Below are 20,887 nucleotides of genomic sequence, written 5' to 3'. Positions count from 1 at the left end.
CAGCAGAGAGCCTGCTTCTCTCCCTTTCCCTCTGTCTGCCCCTCTGCCTACCTGTGCTCTCTATCTGTCAAATAAATAAATAAAAAATATTTTAAAAAATAAATAAAATTTTCAGGCAGCTTCATTAAAACAAAGTAAAAAGAAATTGGTGGAATTCATCCTAATACTTGTATTAACCTAATATAGCCAAAATATTATGATTTTGACATGTCACAAATATTACAATTATTACTGGGGTTTTTTTTTTTCATACTTCAAGGTCTGGCACTTAAGGCACATCTAAATCCAGACTAGACACATTTTAAGTACTCAGTGGAGATAGGTGGCGAGTGGCTACTCTACTGGGTAGCGCAGCCCAGCCCTGACCTTGTGTGACTTTGGGCAAGTCCCTTCAGAGTGTGTCTTCATCAGAGAGAGATCTCAGAGGGAAAGTGCTTCGTAAACACTGTGGGCCAGTGGCTGCAACCACTTTATCCATCTACCAAAGGACCCACAGGTTTGGGGAAACGCGCACCCAGTTTTCCTCGTGGAAAGAGATCTCTCTTCTCAAACTTGGAGCACTGGAACCCCAGTCCCCCAGGAGAGGGGGAGGGGAGGGTTGGAGGAGTCAGTGACCAAGTCCCTCTTCCCCTCCTCCCCCAGACAGAGCTGGGCGGCTCTTGGGAGGGCTAATTAGAGTCTGTTTTTATCCCAAATGACTTTCCACCTCCCTATTAAAATGCCAGAGAATACTTCCGCTCCTACAGGGCAGGGCTGGTGTCTGCCAGGCAGGAGGGTGACCAAGGTTGGGTTTAGTGATGGGTCTGTAACAGCTGCTTCAATTTTGTGAAAATCCAAAGTCGGCATTTGGAGCTGGTTGTGGGGGACTGCTAGCTGGCTCGTTCACACATTAGACACACATTTACCAAACGCCTCGCATGTTTGCGCTGTTACTGTGAGGATGCTGGAGACACAGAGAGAAAACAACAGGGCCGGTGGCCCAGGGAGGGCAAGTCTGGTCCAGGAGGGCCAGTCAACAAGCAAGCGGACACAGCAAAGCTGTTGAGAGGTGGGATCAGCAAGGTCAAAGAAGGGTGACAGGGAGCTCGGGAACAGATGTGTGGCTGGAGGGCAGGATGCCAAGGCAGCCTGGCTGGACATCAGACAGTACCCACAGTAGGCTGAGTCCAGCCCAGGATAAGTCTCGAATGTTCTCTGAGACTCCTGCTCCGAACAGCAGGACTGCTGCAGGAACCCTGACTCAGTTTTGCTGGGGCCTTTGGCAAAATCACCAAATGAGGTGAAAACACAGCAATTGCATTTCATTTACCGGGAATCTGTGGGCCTCTCTTGATGTTCTGCTGTGGGGTAGTCAGAGATGCGAAAGAGGTTGGAAACAAACAAAAAACACGGGACTCCGTTTCTAGGAGAATTGTGAGTTACCCAGCTGAAAATCCTCCTGCTACAAAATACGACTGGATATGGTGGCTAAAATATAACAAACATCCTTCTAAATGCATGGCTGAGCTTTCAAGAAAGGAAGGGAACTCCCCAGGGATAAAAACAAAGAAGTAGCTGAAAACCAGAGCAGGAATCAGGAGGGCTATGCTGGCTGCTGTGTCCAGCCAGGCGGGCAGGGCTGGGGGTCTCAGCAGCCTGGGGACTGGATTTTACAGCCCTCGTGGGGACAAGAAATAAGGCTTTGGGCTCCACAAAGCAGGGAGCTGTAAATGAGACCCACCTCCAAGCCAGACTCTTGAGAGTTATATTCTCAGTGAAAAGGTAGATGAGGATTAAAAACAAACAAACAAACAAACAAACAAACAAACAAAAACCACTCTCTGCTCCGATCACCAAGAAACTCCTCTGTCACAGCCTGGGTTTAGGGTGGGACACAGGCTGCTCTGGGAATTTGTAACCAGAGACTTAGCCTCAAGGGGGTTGGGATTTAAATTTACACGACCCTACTTCCCAGTGTGTTCTGGAGACTCTGAAAGCAAGGACTTAACACTGACAGGTGTCTCTGGCTGGAGATGCCCTGTGCACAAGGCAGAAACAAATATGAACACTCACCAGAGGGCCTTGACCTCAACCCAAGCTCAACCCACAGACAAGGGTCCCTGCAGATGAGCTCGCAAAGATAAAATTACAAAACAATAGCAGTAATAAGAGAAAGTCAATGATAAAACCAATGGAAGTTTGGACACCTCTCCCCCCACCCCCCAACTCTGCCACAACCTCACAGGATAGATCCAGGAGAGAAAGACTATAAAATAGCTGTGATTAAAATGACTAAGAAGTTCTGGGAAATATAAAAAATAATTAAATATAATGAAAAAAGAGCCAGGGTTTCTGGTTAGAGAAAGCAGATCAAACACGGGCATTTATCACTGCTCCCTCCTGAAACCCCTTTAAAATGGCAGAAAAGGAATGCTACAATGGCAAAGAAAATGGGATAATTTTGAAACTGGAAAAGAGATCGATGAATGGGAACCAACTTCATGGATGTGAAAAATTGAGTCCTAAGCCAGCAGTGAGGAAAGTCTAGAACCCCTCAAAGGCTCAGGAATTGAGTACCAGGTACTTCTGGCAGCAGAGGTGAAAGAGCAGACTGAACCACAGAGGATTTTTTGAAAGACAGTTTGTAGAGCAGTTAGTAACCAAGAGTCCGTTCCCCCAAGGTGACTGCCTCTACCATACCCCAACAATCCCAACAGAAGACAGATGATTTATTCCCCAGAGTGGGTAAAACCAAGGGCCTCTGTACTGGAGAAAAGTGGATCCAGCTGGGGCCAGGGGCATCTCACCAAAAATGGGGGAATGAATGGAAGTCTTCACATTGAGTATCAATACTCCCAGCTGGCAACCAGGCTTAGTATGACCCTCCAGGCAGGAGCTTGAAAGAAAACTCTACGTATTTCTCAGAAGCCCAGGAGGAAAGACCTAAAGACAGGGACATCAGAAGTTTCCCAATGAAAGAGCCTAGCCAGATAACTCTCCAGTGGAGTTTTTGGTGGGCAGTCAAATCTGAGCTCTGAGTTTCTGAGCAGCCTCTGTGTGCAGAAGCCAAGGATCACCAGGTGCATGAAGGAAGCTCCTAACCCAGAGCCAAACAACAACAAATAGATAAAAAGCAGCTTTGGAGGGAACACAGATGATGATGATAAGGAGAAGAAAAATGTAAAAAAAGAAAATCCTAGTATCATCAAAGACATAAGACATAAAGACATATAGCACACATTAAACAAGTACAGTATGTTATTAAAAAGGAATGTTCTAAGAACAAAAATTGTCTCTTGGGTAGAACAAACGAAAAGCTTAGTGAACGGATTGGAAGAAAAGTTTGCAAATGAGGCAATAACCCAGAAAGCAGAGAAAAAGACATGAAAATTAGAGAATCAACCTGGGAGATAGATCTAACATCCAAATAAGAGGAGTCCCAGAAAGAACAGAAGAAATAGGAGGGGATGGTAATCATCAAATAAGTTATTAAAGTAAATTTCTCTGAATTAAATGACATGAGTTTCCAGACTGAAAATGCCCACTGAGTATCCAGCAAAATGGGTGAAGATATTTGCACACTGAGACATGTCATTGTGAAATTTCAAATCACTAAGAACAAGTGAAAAATCATACAACCTCTCAGAGAGCGAGAAGTTAGGTTTGATACAAAGCATCAAGCATCAGAATACCATCACACTTCTTATAGCACCACTGAAATTACACCAAAATGGAGCTAATGCCTTGATAATCCTGAGAAAAACACATCTCAAACTTGAAGTTCAATACCCAGATAAACTATCAATCAACAGTGTGGGTAGAATAAAAACATTTTCAGAAATGGGGCACCTGGGTGGCTCAGTCCATGAAGCGTCGAACTCTTGATTTTGGCTCAGGCCATGATCTCAGCGTTGTGAGATTGAGCCCTGTGTTGGCCTCTGTGCTGGGCGTGGAGCCTGCTTAAGATTCTCTCTCTTCCTCTGCCTCTCCCCCCTACTACCCCTGCTCACACTCTCGCTCTAAATAAATAAATAAATAAATAAATAAATAAAATACTTTAAAAAATCAACTCCACACAGACACAATTTGCTAGCATTTATACCTCTTGACCCCATGGTCTTCCCTGTGGCTGCTGGTGCTTAAAATGCCATGGGGGTCCACTCAATGTGCAGGCATTTGCAAACAGTTCCACAAGATCAATCAGTTGTGATTAATACCAAGTGGCCAGCACAGTAAATACCTCGCTCCTGGGTCTCTCTCCCTTTTCTCTCACTCCAGTTTTCTGTCGATTGTACTCCCTAAAACATCAGTGGCACTTTACTTCCACCTGAGTTCTGCTTACTGAGGCTCCAGAAGCCAGACCTTTGGTTTAGGATTTGGTGTTGGGTTATTCACACATCATACTTAATTAGGAAAGACTGAATGTTTTCTCCTTAAGGTCAGGAACAAGAATGTCTCCTCTCACTACTCTTATTCAACAACCAGTGCAATAAGACAAGAAAACAAGACATAAAGCTTGGAAAGAAAGAAATCTGCTTCTATTCGCATGACACATAATTGTCTAAGTAAAAAATCCCATAGAACTAATAAATTTAGCAAGATTACATAAGTCAGTATATTAAAAAAAATGTATTCTTATATACTCATAACGAATGATTAGAAATTGGAATTAAGAGGGCGCCTGGGTGGCTCAGTTGGTTGAGCGACTGCCTTCGGCTCAGGTCATGATCCTGGAGTCCCGGGATCGAGTCCCACATCAGGCTCCCTGCTCAGCGAGGAACCTGCTTCTCCCTCTGGCCCTCCCCCCTCTCATGTGCTCTCTCTCTCTCTCTCATTCTCACTCTCTCAAAATAAATAAATAAATCTTTAAAAAAAATAAATTGGAATTAAGAAATAGCACTGGAGGGGTGCCTAGGCAGCGAAGTTGGTTGAGCATCTGACTCTTGGTTTCGGCTCAGGTCATGATCTCAGGGTTGTGAGATCAAGCCCCACGTCAGGCTCCGTGCTCAGCACAGAATCTGCTTAAAATTCTCTCTCCCTCTCCCTCTGCGCCTCCCCCTCCCTCTCAAATAAATAAATAAATAAATCTTTTAAAAAAAGAAATAGCCCTGGAAAAAGATAAAATACTTGGGTATATCTACACTGAATACTAAAAAACACTAATGAAAGAAATTTTAAAACACCTAAATAAATGAAGAGATATACCATGTTTATGGATTGGAGGACTCAATTTTGTTAAGCTGTCCATTATCACCAAATTGATGTATAGATTCCATCCAATTCCAAACAAAATCCTTATGGGCTTTTTGGTAAAAACCAACAAGCTCATTCTTAAATTTACATGAAAAGGCAAAAGAACTAGAATAACAAAAACAATTTCGAAAAAGAAGAGCAAAGTTTCAGAACTCACACTAGATGTCAAGATTTTCTAAAAGGCTACTGTAATTAGTGTGGACATTTTAGTCAGGGATTTTGCTAAATTCACTTATTAATTCTAATCGTTTATTTGTTAATTTTGTGTGGATCTTCTATCTATACCATCATGTCTGTGAATAGTGACAGTTTGTTCTTTATTTCCAATTGTTACACTCCAAATTTATTTTTCTTGCTTTATTGGAAGTCCCAAACTTCCATCAACAGTAGAATATATAGCTAAATTTTGGTATATTCACGCAGTGGAATACTAACCAATGTTAAGAATGATCAAATTATTGTTACACAACATTATAAACTTCACAAACATAATGTTGAATTAGAGAAGTCAGACACATAGGGCACGTGGCTGGTTCAGTAAGTAGAGCTTACAACTCTTAGTTTCAGGGTCCTGAGTTCAAGCCCCGTGTTGAGCATGGAGCCTACTTTAAAGAGAGAGAGAGAAGTCAGACAAAAATGAATATACTGAATACCACTTATAAAAAGTAATGGTAATAAAACTCAGACTAATAATTATCTTCTTGGAGTTACTGATTGAGGGGACAAGAGAGGAGTCTTCTGGGATGCTACTAACATTCTAATTCTTGTCTTGGATTGTGATTACAGAAAATGTGTTCACTTTGTAAAAAATCATCGAACTGAACATAAGATGTGTGATGTTTTCTATGAGTATGTTGTTCATCTTTAATAAAGCGTTTAAACAGTTTTGACTATTTTATATAGATATCATATTTTAAAACGTGGTAAATACTAAAATGTACAGAAGAGAATAAAAATAACCCATATTCTCCCACCCATGCATAACTACTGATCACATTTTGGTGGACGACCCCATCAGTGTTCATAAGTTCCAAGAGCCTTACTCACGTTGATGACAGAACTTCATAAGCTATAGATCAAATATAGGGCCATGCGTAATCAGTCCTCTAGTCTTCTAACAAATGGTTAAAAATCTAGTGGGATGAAACAACACACATTTAACATCAACACACAGTATAGGTGGGTCAGAAGTCTAGGCAGAGCTTAACTATTTCCCCTGTGTAGGGTCTCACATGGCTGCAAAGTGTCAATTAGGCTATGTTCTCATCTGGAGACTTGACTGGGGAAGAATCCACTTCCAAATTCACTCAGGTTGTTGGAAGTATTCATTTCTTGGCAGCTGTAGGACTAAGAGCCCTGGCTTCTTGCTGGCTGTTGTCTGGAGGCCGCCTTCAGTTTCTACAGGCCATCCACGGTTCCTACAGACTTCCTATGATTCCTTGCCACAGTTCTTGCCTACTATTCCTTTCCCAGCACAACCACATGTTTCATCAGTCCAGCTGGCAGAATCTCCACAGCAAGGCTGCTAGCAAGACAGTCTCATATAATGTAACATAATCATAGCAGCAACACTCCAACACTTTTGCCATATTCCATTGACCAGAAGCAAGTCACAGGTACTGGCTACACTCAAAGAGAGGGGGTTACAGGGCGCCTGGGTGGCTCAGTTGGTTGAGCAACTGCCTTCGGCTCAGGTCATGATCCCGGAGTCCTGGGATCGAGTCCCACATCGGGCTCCCGGCTCAGCAGGGAGCCTGCTTCTCCCTCTGACCCTTTCCCCTCTCATGCTACTTCTCTCTCTCTCTCAAATAAATAAATAAAATCTTTAAAAAAAGAGAGAGGGGGGTTACATAAAAGCATGAATGCCAGAAAGCATCTTGGGGGTGGGGGTGGAGCACCTTAGAGTCTGTTCAGCACAACAGGCAACAAACTCAATGTTCAGGAAGATAATTCACTACTGTCAAAATTCAAATGGTGGAGGACACCTGGCTGGCTCAGTCGGAGGAGCATGTGACTTGGGCTTGTGGGTTTGAACCCCACGTTGGGCATAAAGATTACTTAAATAAATAGAACTTTAAAGAAAATTCAAATGGTGGATCCCTTTAAGAAATGCTTTTAAATAATCATGCTCAAACTCCTCAAAGAGAAAAGGAAAGGAATAACCAAATTAAATCAATAAATAAAATATATAAATAAGCAGATATGCATCAAGAACAAAAGGGTATAATAAAATGATCACTACTGACATAACAGCTCAAGATATGGGGAAAACTCTCAACTAGACACAGAGAGAGTTTTCCCCCTCTCAAAATAAAGACTAACAAAGGCCATGCTAAATAAATAAAAATAAAAATTACACCTAGATACATTGTAATTCAGAATATCAATGATGAAGAGGAAATCTTAAAAGCAATTCTAAAGGGGGAAAGAGGTTATCCAAAAAGAAATGATATATAAGCCAGTAGGAGGACTCTCAACCACAAAAGAAGCAAGAAAAGAATAGAATAACACCTTCAGGGAATTGAGGAAAATAATTACTAACTTAGAGAAATATACCTAGCTACACTGTCACTAAAGAATGAAAATGAAAACAACTCCAACTTACAGAATCCGAAAACTTTTCATCCGCCAAACTCTTGGTGAAAAAACTCCGAAGGGATGTTCTCTGCAAGAAGAAATATAAAGCAAAAAGGAAAGAGTATCAAAAAACAATGTGGAACAAATAAATTAGTAAATTATATTAGTAAATCTAATTATTGTATCAGGATACAGCCTTGGCTGATCTGACCGAGATCCAAAATATTAGTGGCTCACAAAGATAGAATTTTCTCTCTCCCTAAAAAACAGTATGGACACGAGTAGCTCATATAACAGCTCCAAGGTGCCAAGCTCCTTCACGGTCCCTGCGGTGCTCCTGCACCCAGAGCTCAAGATAGCAAACCACTGCATCCACCTCCTGGTCAAGGCACAGTTTCCTTTTAAGAGCATGATCTATAAACCGCACGCATACCACTCCTACTTGCATCCCATTGGCCATAGCTACCTCCAAGAGAGGCTGAGAAATGTTGTCCTTAGTCCAGATACAAATTCTATTACGTTGCAAATAGAGAGAACGGATATGGGGGGACAACCACAACGCCACCACAACCATTGCCTAGAAAAACCATATAATCCTCACTAAACTTCTTTTACATTAAAAAATATAACTAAGAAGGAAATGTTTCCAAGCCAAAAAAAAAAAAAAAAAAAAGCCTGCAATAAGTTGTTTTGAAGTGGTAATATACACAATTTGCAAACGGACACACACACTCACTCACTGTGAGGTGTCTGCAAAAGAATGACATTTCCATCTAAACTCGAGAGATTCCACGTGGGACAGAGCAAGTAAAGACTGACACTTCCACAAAGATGGAAGATGGAGCAAGTGACAGTGTTAAGGGCTAGGCTGATAAGCTGAGCTATGTCAAGTCACATTTAGCCGATATGTCATGATCTCAGGGTCATGGGATCAAGCCCTGCATCAGACTTTGCACTCAGTATGGAGTCTGCTTGAGATTCTCTCTCCCTCTCCTTCTGCCCTTCCTGCTCATTCTCTCTCTCTCTCGTGAATAAATAATAATTATAATAATAATAAAAACCCAAAAAGGTGGCATTGAAATTCCAGACAATAGCAGCGCCTGGGTGGCTCAGTGGGTTAAGCGTCTGCCTTCACCTCAGGTCATGATCTCGGGGTCCTAGGATTGAGCCCCATGTCGGGTTCCCTGCTTGGGGTGGAGGGAATCTGATTCTCCCTCTCCCTCTGCCCCTCCCCACAGCTCATGCTCTCTCTCTCTTGCTCGATCTCTCTCAAATAAGTAAATAAATAAAATCTTTTAAGAAGAGAAAGAAAGAAATTCCAGACAAAAATAATGAAGAATTGATTTTGAGACGTACGATAATGCTACAGTAATCAGGTCAATGGGATGTTGGCCTCAGGTCAGACAAATAGGTCCCTGGAGCAGAACAGAGATTCCAGAAACAGACCCACACATACACTGTTGATTGATACCAGTGAAGGTGTCAGAGGAAGACAACAGAGAAGACATCTTTCAACAGTTGGTGCTGAATCACTGGATGTCCACCTGGAAAAATAATGAGCCTCCCCTCTTACCTCACGCCATACACAAAAACTAAGTCGAGGGCGCCTGGGTGTCTCAGTTGGTTAAGCGACTGCCTTCGGCTCAGGTCATGATCCTGGAGTCCCGGGATCGAGTCCCGCATCGGGCTCCCTGCTCAGCGAGGAGCCTGCTTCTCCCTCTAACCCTCCCCCCTCTCATGTACTCTCTCTCTCTCTCTCATTCTCACTCTCTCAAAATAAATAAATAAATCTTAAAAAAAAAAAAAACTAAGCCGAAATGGGTCATGGGTCTAAATTTAAAAGGCAAAACAAGGAAACTGCTAGACAAAAATATAGGAGAAAAATCTTCTCTATCTTGGGAAATGCAGACTTCTTAAAGACATGAAAGCACTAACAGGAATGGAGAAAACTTTAAAACTTTCAGCCTTCCAAAGACACCACTGAGAAAATAAAAAGACAAGCCCCAAATTGGGAGAAAATATTCACAACACAAATACCTAACAAAAGACTGGTATCTGAACTACTTAAAGAACTGCTATCTATGCTTAGGAAGAAAAAAGGCAAATAACTCAATTAAAAGACGTGAACAAGGGGCACCTGGGTGGCTCAGTCATTAAGCGTCTGCCTTCAGCTCAGGTCATGATCCCAGGTCCTGGGATCGAGCCCCGCATCGGGCTCCCTGCTCTGTGGGAAGCCTGCTTCTCCCTCTGCCACTCCCCCTGCTTGTGTTCCCTCTCTTTCTGTGTCTCTCTGTGAAATAAAATAAATAAAATCTTAAAAAAAAAAGATGTGAACAGATACTTCACAAAAGAAGATATATGGATTTTTCAATGTCTATTCTTTCCATCCATACGAGAATATGTATATTTTTTCATCCACATGAAAAAATGCTCAACTTCACTAGTCATCAGGGAAAGGTAAATTTAAAACCACAATGAACTAGCACTTCACACCTACTGGAAAGGCTAAATTTAAAAAAGACTGACCAGGGACGCCTGGGTGGCTCAGTCGGTGAAGCGTCTGCCTTTGGCGTGGGTCATGATCCCAGGGTCCTGGGATAGGGTCCTGGGATCGAGTCCCATGCTGGGCTCCCTGCTCAGCAGGGAGTCTGATTCTCCCTCTCCCTCTGCGCCCCACTTGTGATCACTCTCGCTCTCTCTAATAAATAGATAAACTCTTTAAAAAAAATAAATAAAATCTTTTTAAAAAAATAAAAATTTAAAAATAAAATAAAAATAAATACATAAATAAATAAAAAATAAAAAGACAGACCATACCAAGTGTTAGAGAGGATATGGAATAGCTAAAACTCTCCCACAATACAGACAGGGATGTAACACTTTGGGAAACTATTTGGCAGATTCTTATCAAGTCAAACATAACTATCCTACAACCCAGCCAGTCCGCGTTTGGGTGTTTATTTATCCAAGAGAAATGAAAACCTATGTCCACCCAAAGACTCGTACACAAACGTTCATAGCAGCCTGATTCATGACAGCCCTGACCTAGATGGAACAACCCTAATGTCCTCCAACAAGCAAATGCAGAAACAAACAGTGGCATGTCCACACCATGGGACACCACTCTGCCACACAAGGAACAAATTAACAAACCACTGCCACATGCAATAGGCATGGATGAATCTCAAGAACGTCACAGTGACTGAAAGAAGCCAGATACAAAACAGCACATACTGCGTGAGTCCGTTTATGTGAATTTCAGGGAAAGGCAAAACTCATCTAGAGTGAAAGCGAGCAAAAATCAGTTCCTCTCGATCTTCACTCCCATGGTGCTATCACGGGTATATCCATTTCTCAAAACTCATCAAAATTGCATGAGTATTACATGTAAATCATATATCAATAAAACTGATATTTTAAAAGAACAAAATAACAAGGCAGAGGGGAGGAGGCATCTGGCCGCTACTGAAGGGAGGCTCCAGGCCTGTCTTGTCCAGGAGAACAGAGGGGCTGAATATATCTTAGACGTGCACTGTCCAACCCGACAGCCACAGGCCATATGTGGCTACTGAGCACTTGAAATGCAGCTGGCCCCAATTGAGATGGGCTGTTAAGTGTAAAATACATACCAGGTTTCAAGATTAAGCACCGAAAATACAAAACGTTTCATTAATAATGCTATACTGATTATATTTTGAAATACTATTTTTTGATGTATAATGTTAAACATATTGCTAAAATTATTTTCACCTGTTTCTTTCTGCTTTTTTTTTAGAGAGAGAGAGCCCATGAGTGCGCCCCTGTGCGCGTGCGTGCGCACACATGAGCCAGGGAGGGGGGAGAGGCAGAGGGAGAGGCAGAGAGAGAAACCCAAGCAAGTTCCATGCCCAGCACAGAGCCCAGGCAGGGCTCAATCCCATGAACCCTGAAATCATGACTTGAGCCAAAGTCAAGAGTTAGAGGCTTAACCGACTGAGTGACCCAGGTGCCCCTTTTTAATATGGCTACTGGAAATTTTAAACTAATACATGTGACACACATTATTTTTCTATTGGACGGCACTGCTTTAGACATTGTTAAGAAAAGATATTTCTAGGTATCAATGTTAAAAATTAAAGGGCAACTAGGGGCATCTGGTTGGGTCAGTCGGTAGAGCATGTGACTCTTGATCTCAGGGTTGTGAGTTCGAGCCCCACATTGGGTGTAGAGATTATTTAAAAATAAAATATTTTTAAAATAAATATATAGGGGCATCTGGGTGGTTCAGTGGGTTAAGCATCTGCCTTCAGCTCAGGTCATGTTCTCAGGGTCCTGGGATAGAGTCCCACATCATGCTCCCTGCTCAGCAGGGAGCCTGCTTCTCCCTCTCCCTCTGCCTCTGCCCTCCACTCATGCTCATGTGCTCTCTCTCTCTCTCTCTCAAATAAATAAATGAAATCTTAAGAAAAAGAAGGTAAAAGTTATAAAAAAATAAAATAAAATAAAATCTTAAAAAACAAACAAAAATTTAAGGGCAACAAGTGAAACAACAGAAACACATCTATAGTTTCCAAACTGTCGAAGAAAAAAGGAGAGTAAAGAACACCACAGATTTAATAGATGACAGAACATGAGACATAATTTCAGAAGATAGGGTGAATGGGACAACAGAATAAAATGGTAGAAGTAAGTCTAAATATATCAACAATCATTATAAATGTAAATTGATTTCATTTGTCTCTTAAAAGAGAGAGACTGTCATATTGGATCAAAACAAACAAAACAGAATACAATATTATGCTGTTTAGGAGACATACTCTAAAGCAAAAGAAAAGAGAAAGGTGGAAAATAAAGAGAAAAAATATATCAGGCAAATGTGGGCAAAGAAAAAAAGCTGATATAGTAAATATTAATATCAGGCAAAATATACCTAAGGCCAAGAAATGTAAAGACATAAAGAGGGACCCCATGGAATGATTGAAGTAACAACCCACCAAAAAAAGATGCAACAAGAATTATATTTTCTAGACCTCACTACATAGCCTCAAAATAAGTAAAGCAAAAACTGGAAGATTTGCTTTGAAAAATCGAGAAATCCACAAAAGGAATGGGGATTTTGATGCTCCCCAGAAATTAACAGAGCAAGCAGAGAAATTTGACATGAGATATGGAAGATTTGAACAACAGAATTAACAAGTCTGATGTGGTACATACATACAGGAGCCCGCATGAATCTACGTGCCTATCCCAACCAAGAATGCACATGTTTGGGGCTGGCTTGTGTCCCCCCAAATCTGTATGTTGAAGTCCTAACCCCCAGTACCTCAGAATGTAACTGTACTTGGAGGCAGAGCCTTTACAGAAGTGATTTGAGTTAAAATGAAACCTTTGGAGGGGGCCCTCCTCCAGTATGGTTGGTGTCCTTATAAGCAGAGGAAATCTGGACACACAGAGGGACACCAGCGATGCCAGAGAGAGGCGTGTGAAGTTACAGCAAGAAGTCCAGGAGGTTGGCCTCCAAAGAAACCAAACCTGCTGACACCTTGATCTTGGACTTCCAGCCTCCAGAACTGTGAGAGAATGAATCTCTGTGGTTTGAGCCCACCAGTCCGTGAGACTTAGGGCAGCCCGAGCAGACTCATGCAACAGCGATCGTCAGGCACAACGTGCACATTTATAAAAACATACTTGTGTTGGGTCATAATGAAAGTGTAAACGAATTTTGGAGCGGATGTAAAGCAGACCACATTCTCTATCCACAATGCAGCAAAATTAGAAGTCAGCAACAAGATAGGCAGATATAAAACAACCACATCTGTATCTTTGATAACTAAAAAGCACGCTCCCAACGATCTCACGGGTTCATCAGGAAACGGTTTCAGGAACGTTTCTTTCCTATCCCTGACCTTTCCTTCTGTGTGGAGGGAGCTGAATTAGTGTAACACTCTGAGCCTCCCTGCCTGGAGGAGGAAGTGGCCGCTGATTGGTCAGTGTGGGGAAGATAAAGTGGGCGTGCCCCAGTGACCACCTTCCCCTCTACGGATGGAGCTGCCTGCCCACAGTGGTCCTTCTCTGTTCCCCACCACCACCCAACAGCATCACAGTGACTAGGTGTTAAGGCTGCCAAATCCCCATTTTCAGTCATTAGGACACCCATTTAGCTGTCACACCTACCCTCATCGTCCAACTTTATCTTTTTTTTTTTTTTGAGATTTTATTTATTTGACAGAGAGAGACACAGCAAGAGAGGGAACACAAGCAGGGGGAGTGGGAGAGGGAGAAGCTCCCGCGGAGCAGGGAGCCCGATGAGGGGCTCTATCCCAGGACCCTGGGATCATGCCCTGAGCCGAAGGCAGACGCTTAACCATCTGAGCCACGTAGGCGCCCCCCTCCAACTTTAACAGGTTTTTGTTTGCTTTGTTTTTTAGTAGGCTCCATGCCCAACGTGGGGCTTGAACTCAAGACCCTGAAATCAAGAGTCATCTGCTCTACTGACTGAGCCAGCCAGGAGCCCCATCTCTAACAGTTTAAAAAAAGAGAGAGAGAGATGATTCTCCCCTGCCCCCCACCCTTATCTTATCTCTCAGTTCAGAATCTGGGAGAGAAAAAGAGAAGTTATTTACTGAGCTGCCCTCAAAGACATCAACAGAAATCACAATGGGAATTATGAAATATTTGGTACTGAGCTTAAAAAGATAAATGCAAAATTAAATTTGTAGATTGGAACTAAACTGACATTTATAGAGAAATATATAGTCTTAAGTGCATTTACTCTAAAACAGGAATGACTTAAACATACATGAGTAAAGCTTTCAACTAACTAAAGAAGCTTAAAAAAAAAAAACTGGAAGGAAGTAAACAGTAAAGATAAGAGCATAAATGAAAAGGACATCGACAATCACAGAAATGATCAACAAAAGCCTTTCTTTGAAAAGACAATAAAACAGACAACCATCTAGCAAGATTAATCAAGGAAAAGAAGAATAAAGGCACAAATATCTAATATTAAGAATGAAAGGAAGGTAAGAACTACAAGTACAGTTGAGGTTTTAAGACTCACAAGAGAATACCATGAGCGATTTTATATTACTATATATGAAAATATATGAAATAGAGAATTTCTCGGAAAATATAGGTGATCAAAGTTTACTCAGAAAAACTAAATAAATCAACGGCCATGAAAGAAAATAAATCCTTGTTTTAAAAAGCACCCCTCGCCACCTCTCAACCTCCCCCCAAGCCCCCTGCGCAGTGTGAGCCGTTCCTCACAGGCAAAGGCAATAGGGCAGGAATAGCTAGAGATCTAGAAGAATTTGACTCCCGTGTCCCAGTCCTCACTGAGGTCTGCTCCACTCTTGCCCTTGTCGCCGTTTGGTTTCTCATGCGAGCTCATAGTTCTCCCTTTTTCCTGAGCAAATTCAGTGGGGTTTCTGTCATTTATGTAACGCAAATGGAGGTGCCCCATGTCGCGATATATGACAAGAAATAGAAGCCTCAGGAAATCCCGCAGGAGTGGCACCATGTCTCACCCAGTCCCAGTACTCGCCTGTGCATATGTACTCGTCCAAATTCCACATCCGGGGCCACTGTGAAAAACAAACTTCCCTTCTATCTCCTTCTCAAGTGCCTCAAGAGGGCCCCTTACTACCAGTCGGTCCTTTCTTTGCACCACATCATTCCAGTCCTGGAGTGGGGGCTGCTGCTCCTGCCCACTGGTCTGCACTGGGATGGCCAAGAGAATCGCAGACCACCCAACATCCAGTCCCCTAGTTCCCTGGGGGGCACGCGAATGAGAAATTTCAATTCGCCGATGGCTCAGCTCCTGCCTGACACACAGCAGGCTCTTGCTCGCTATATGGTACCTCTCCTTCATCCCCCACCCCAGCCCGATGTCAACACAGAACTTGGCCAAGCGGCGCTTCTTCCAGGGGCAAATGTCCTCTAGTAGAAGGCAGAGAAGAGAAGGATCCCTAAACCACTGGACAGGAGACTCCAGGGGATTACTGAATTTGGAGTTGAAAGGGACCTCAAGGGCTCACTCTTCATATGAGAAAGGAGAAGGGGCGCCTAGGTAGCTTAGTCAGTTGAGCATCCGACCCTGAGGTCATGATCTCAGGGACTTGGGATCTAGCCCCACATTGGGCTCTGCACTGGGCATGGAGCCTGGTTGGGATTCTCTCTCTCTCCATCTCCCTCTGCCCCTCCCCCCCCAAAAAAAATGAGAAAGGAGAATGGTAAGACTTACATGGTGGGAATGGTAACCAGGCTACTGCTGACCTAGAACCTTTCTTCTGGAAGAGTCTGGCATGCGTGATCTGTCTCCGTAAGCTCCCAGCATGGAAGGAAGTAGTAGGGCAGAGAATGGACAAGACCTGAGGGCCCATTCAGAGTGCTTAGAATTGATGTACCCAGCAGACAGTCTCCCCAGCTGCTCTGTGCACACAGCCAGAGAAGAACCCGAGCTTCTAATGCCCTCGGGTTATATATTTCAAGTGCAGTGACAGCAGGGGTTAAGTCACATCAGTAAACCAGTAGCCAGTTGCATGTGTGCAGTAAATACATTTTCAGTCAATGATAACTATTTAATTGGGGCTTAATTAATTAATGTTCACAGAGCATTGGAGATGCTTGGGTGAACAGGCCCGCTGAAAGGGACAAGTGCTATTATTCTGTTAGCAGTGGTATTTTAAGACATTTGTATTCATAGGTGTGATAAATCCAAGAAGATTAAATTCGCTCAAAGTGTACATGAAAATTAGTGTCCTGCTGTGACCCCGCCTCTCTCCACACACCTTCTTTCCTCCTTCCTCCTTCCAGAAAAATCACGGGTCTCGTAGAACCACTCTGGTGTGAATAAGGTGCTCGGAGACTCTTTTTGACTCTTCCGGCTGAGATGTGAAACTTGCACTTGGAGCTCCATGAGGGCCGGCATGGGTCTCCCTTACTCCTGGCCGCACCCTGGTCCCTGCACAGGGCTGCCTGCACCAACCAGGAGCCTAATAAATCTTGGTAAAGTGAATGTGGGCAGGATGTTAGACTCACTTAATCAGAACGTTAGGTTCCCGGTCACTCACTGTTGTTAGCATCACAGACTGTTGCCCTCCCACCTTCTGGACCCAAGGACCTAGAGAGGTGAGCAGCACCCACATTTTTCAGGTGTGAAAGTGAGGAGTTGTGTGTGGCTGCAGGGGCTTCTGCCAAGCACCTCTAGATTGCTGGAGGGAGGGAGCGGGGTGAGTAAATGGAGGGAGAAAGGATGCGGGAAGGTTCTTCTCTCCCTGTTTTCAAGGGACTCCTAACTAGCAGGGACACCAATGGAAGCCCTCACTCCCAAGGGCTCCAGAACCCCTCCATTCCTCTGCCCTGCCCCCACTATACCCTCCATAGGGCCAGGGAGGGCAAATCAGCTCTGGGACTTGGGAAGACCCAGAAGAAAAAGAAAGGCTGTGACCTTGGCTCACTCAGGCTGCATTCTTCCCCTCCCCCACACGCTTCCTCCTCCCTCCCCTGGAGAATTCCAGCAGGAAATCTTGGCCAGAGTCAAGGGAGTTCTCGCTTGGGACTCTGGAGGAGAGCCTGGTCCCTTTTATTTCATTGTTCTACCCAGTTCCACGTTCCATTTCCTCGCGAATGCTCCATGGAACTCACAGGGTCAGGGTCATAGCTTCCCTGGGGAGGGGCGCATAGCCCAAGATGATGCTTCAGTGGGTGGGCAGGCCTGGGTCCTCTTTGCACCACAGTTTCCCTGTCTGGAAGATGAGCTTTGGATTAGAAGAGCTCCAAGACCCCTTCCAGCTCCCATAGGCTAAGATTTCCTCTTCCTTATGGACTCCACTCCTTAGCAAGAGGGCCTTGGGCAAGTCTCCAAAGCAGAGCCCCTCCGGGCTCATCTATAAAATGGGTACAGTGCCAGAGGCAGCCTGACAGCTAGACTGGCATTTTTCACCCCTTGCTGCTGGTTTCTTGGGTCCACCAGTAGAAGTGGCTCAGGGCACTTAGCTAAAACTGAGGTCAGACCTTGGTGTCTGGCAAGGCTGGCCTCGGGTTCCAGCTTCACCCATGACGGAGTACTGACAAGCAGCTAAGATCTCTGACCTTCAGCCTCCTCATCTTTAAGAACTAACAACAGATAATCACTTCCTAGGATTGCTGGGAGACCGTACCTGCCCCCTCATGGCAGGTGCTAAGTGATCACTCAGTGCCAACTGTCACTTTGTGGTTGGCCGAGAGCTGGGGGCCGGCGGGGGGGGGGGTGTCAAGGCCACCACACTGGCCTGGAGCAAGGTGCCAGCTCAGAAGCAGAGCCAGCACCCCTGTGGATCGCAAACCAGTTCCCGAGGCCCCAGAAGTGACACCAAGGCAGCAGTGAGCTCTGGATGTTCTCGACCCCCTTCTGTCTTCCGCATTTGCCCTTGGATCATTTTCTAAGACGCCCCGGACCCCATGGGCTCAAAGCTTCTTCGAGGGCATGATTAATCTCTGGAGGGGACCTCCCTCCCTCCCTTCCCCTGGTCTGTCCCTACTGGGCTCACAAAAGCCAGGTCCTACCTGCTGCTGTGATAATTCAGAGAAAAGCTGTCCCAGCCAGGTGGAGGGTGGTGCCCTCCAGGGTTACAGCACCCCACCCCCGCCCCAGCCAAGGAATCAGGCTTCCCCAGGCCCAATTAAAGGAGAACTTGACCTTGGTGGATCCAAGTGTGGGCGTGCCTTAGGGAAGACAGGCTTGGGATCTTTAGATGTGTTGGCACCTGGAGTGCCAGGATCCACCCAGCAGCCCCACCCTAAACATCCTACCTTCTGAGCCCTTTGCTTAGGCTTCTTCTGTTGAGATTCTTGCCACGCAGGATCCTGGCCCTGATTATTTGCGGCCTTCCTTTTAGCCCTAATAGTAATAAAAATATTTCGCCGAGCAAGTGCCACTGTGCAGCGTGCCAAGAGCTGCTGAGGCTGTCTCTTTAAATCCGCCAGCCAAGCCCCGTGAGTGGCCCTTGCTGTTATTCCATCCCTGCTTGACGGCTGGGCAAACTGAGGTTCAGAGAGTCATTTGCTCAAGGACACACACAGCCAGGATATGGACGAGCAGAATTTAAACTCAAATCTACCAGACTACACGGTTCAGCTCTTAACCTCCTCCCTGGGCGGTCTCCACTCTGCCTGCCGGGGTCTGAGCTCCCTGAGGGCAGGGGCCGCTTCCGGTTCAGCCCGGGCTTCCTCCAGGCCCCGTGCAAGGCCCAGCCTGAATACGGTGTCTACTGACAGAACCAGGTCAATGCGAGAGAGACAGAGACATCCGAGACAGAAGGAGAGAGGGAGAGAAAAACTCACAGAGTAGATGGGTGTCCGTCAGAAGCCCTTCAACTCCCAGCCCCAACCAGACAGCGGAGACCGCAGGTGCTGGCGAGTTTTGACATCACACCCCACCCCCGGTGCCGGGCAAGACCCAAGGGTGTAAACTACAATGCAGAGGCCGTAATAGGGAGCCGCAGATGGTCTGGGAGCAGGGGAATGACGCAATGCAGGGGCGGGGGGCGGAGGGACACTGTTTACACCACGTAATGCTGGAGGCAACAGCCCAGTCCTTCGAGAGAGCTGAACAGAAGCGGCGAGGCACGAGGGAAGGCGGGGACAGATGCCAGTGGCAGCCCGCCTTCCCAGTCAGAGCGAATGCGACCTATCTGGCCAGCCCTGACGGCAGGATCTGGTGCCAGCCATACACCGGGCCTTGGTGGGGAGAGGGGGACAGTCAGAGGGGAGGCCCGGACACTAAGATTTGGGGAAACGGGGCCCTTTCACCAGAAGGGGAGCTGCGAAAGCGAGGCGAGGACCCAAAGAGCACAGGCTGGGGCGCGAGGATCAGAGCTGCTCAGTGGTGTGACTCACGGGCTGGGGCGCAGGGACTGGGGTGCAGGGGCTGGGGTGTACGGGCTGGAGCACGCAGGCTGGGGCGCAGGGACTGGGGTGCACGGGCTGGAGCACGCAGGCTGGGGCGCAGGGGCTGGGGCGCAGGGACTGGGGTGTCCGGGCTGGAGCACGCAGGCTGGGGCGCGGGCACTGAGGCGCACGGGCTGGGGCGCGCGGATCAGGGGCACCCCTCGGCCAGGCTGCCCCGCGGCGGACGGCGGCAGGAGGCTCCCCTCCGAGGGGCCGCGTGTGCTGCCGGCGTGTAACCTGATATTTTTCTGCCTGGCCCCCAGAGGAATTTTTCCATTACCCAGGCAGCGCCGAGCGCCGCCGCCCTTTCTCTCCCCCGGCCCGGCTCGCCAGCCGCCCCGCGCCGCGCTCCCCGCTCCCCGCGCCGCGCTCCCCGCCCCGCAGCCCCTCCGGGCCGCGGGCGCCGCGGCACTTTGTGCAAATGTAACCTTTCCGCAGGCCCCGCCTCCGCCAGGAAGCCGCGCGCGCCGTTGCCAGGAACGCGGGGCGGCGCGCTCGGAGCTGGAAGGCGGCCCGTTAATCAGCGGCGGGCTGACAGAAAATCAGACAGCTCGGGCGGCCGGGCCGGGCCGGCCTCGGCCCCTCTCCCTCCCGCCGCCTCTCCGCCCCCTCCCTGCGCGCCCGCCCTTTTTTTCCCCCCCCCCCCCCCCCCCGCCTCCGGCTCGCCCGCGCGTCCCTCCGCGGGCCGGAGCCTCTCCATCACGCCCCCTTCTCTTCTCCGGTTCTCGCATCTTCTCCCCTTTTACCTCTCCTCCCGGGCCTGTGCGCCTCGCGCTCTCCCCCTCCCGCCAGATCGCCTCAGACTCGCTTCCTTTCCTTCCGGAGAGCAGAAGGTACAAGAAAAGAGGTCCATTCACACCAGTCCTCGCCAATCTGTCGTGTGTGAGCCCCAGGGTGCCTCTTGGTACCGTCTTCCCCACCGGCTCCCTGGGATCTCAGGGACCTCCCCTCCCACAAGACAGAGAGATCCTAAGCTGAGCTTTATGGGTGACCTGGGGATCGAGGGGTCCAAGAAATCCCTCAAATGACACGTTCCACTTTGGGTGCATTGCTGGGGGAGGGACCCAGAAGTTTCAGTTTTTCAAAGAAGTCGGGGATTCAGAAAGATTAAAAATCACGACCCGAGAGATGCTTCCCACGCATCTTATTGATCTATTAAACAAATATT

At 46.3% G+C, this 20,887-nt stretch overlaps 2 long non-coding RNA genes across 2 annotated transcripts; both read right to left on the bottom strand.

The window, feature by feature from the left end:
• Nucleotides 1-6,281: 6,281 nt before the first annotated feature.
• On the bottom strand, nucleotides 6,282-8,128 carry LOC141369947 (uncharacterized). The gene is made up of 3 exons (XR_012373556.1): nucleotides 8,047-8,128; nucleotides 7,838-7,897; nucleotides 6,282-6,365 (listed from the first exon to the last, which is right to left on the bottom strand). It is a non-coding gene; the product is annotated as an uncharacterized lncRNA (long non-coding RNA).
• A 7,100-nt stretch (nucleotides 8,129-15,228) lies between these two features.
• On the bottom strand, nucleotides 15,229-19,212 carry LOC141369946 (uncharacterized). The gene is made up of 4 exons (XR_012373555.1): nucleotides 19,114-19,212; nucleotides 16,581-16,793; nucleotides 16,034-16,160; nucleotides 15,229-15,562 (listed from the first exon to the last, which is right to left on the bottom strand). It is a non-coding gene; the product is annotated as an uncharacterized lncRNA (long non-coding RNA).
• Between the last annotated feature and the right edge of the window lie 1,675 nt (nucleotides 19,213-20,887).

This window comes from Callorhinus ursinus, unplaced genomic scaffold (genome assembly GCF_003265705.2).
Source record: "Callorhinus ursinus isolate GAN/ISIS: 27379988/994484 unplaced genomic scaffold, GSC_fseal_2.0 scaffold24, whole genome shotgun sequence".
Lineage (NCBI taxonomy): Eukaryota > Metazoa > Chordata > Mammalia > Carnivora > Otariidae > Callorhinus > Callorhinus ursinus.
Note: the sequence above shows the minus strand (reverse complement) of the source record. Positions and strands in the feature narration are given on the sequence as shown.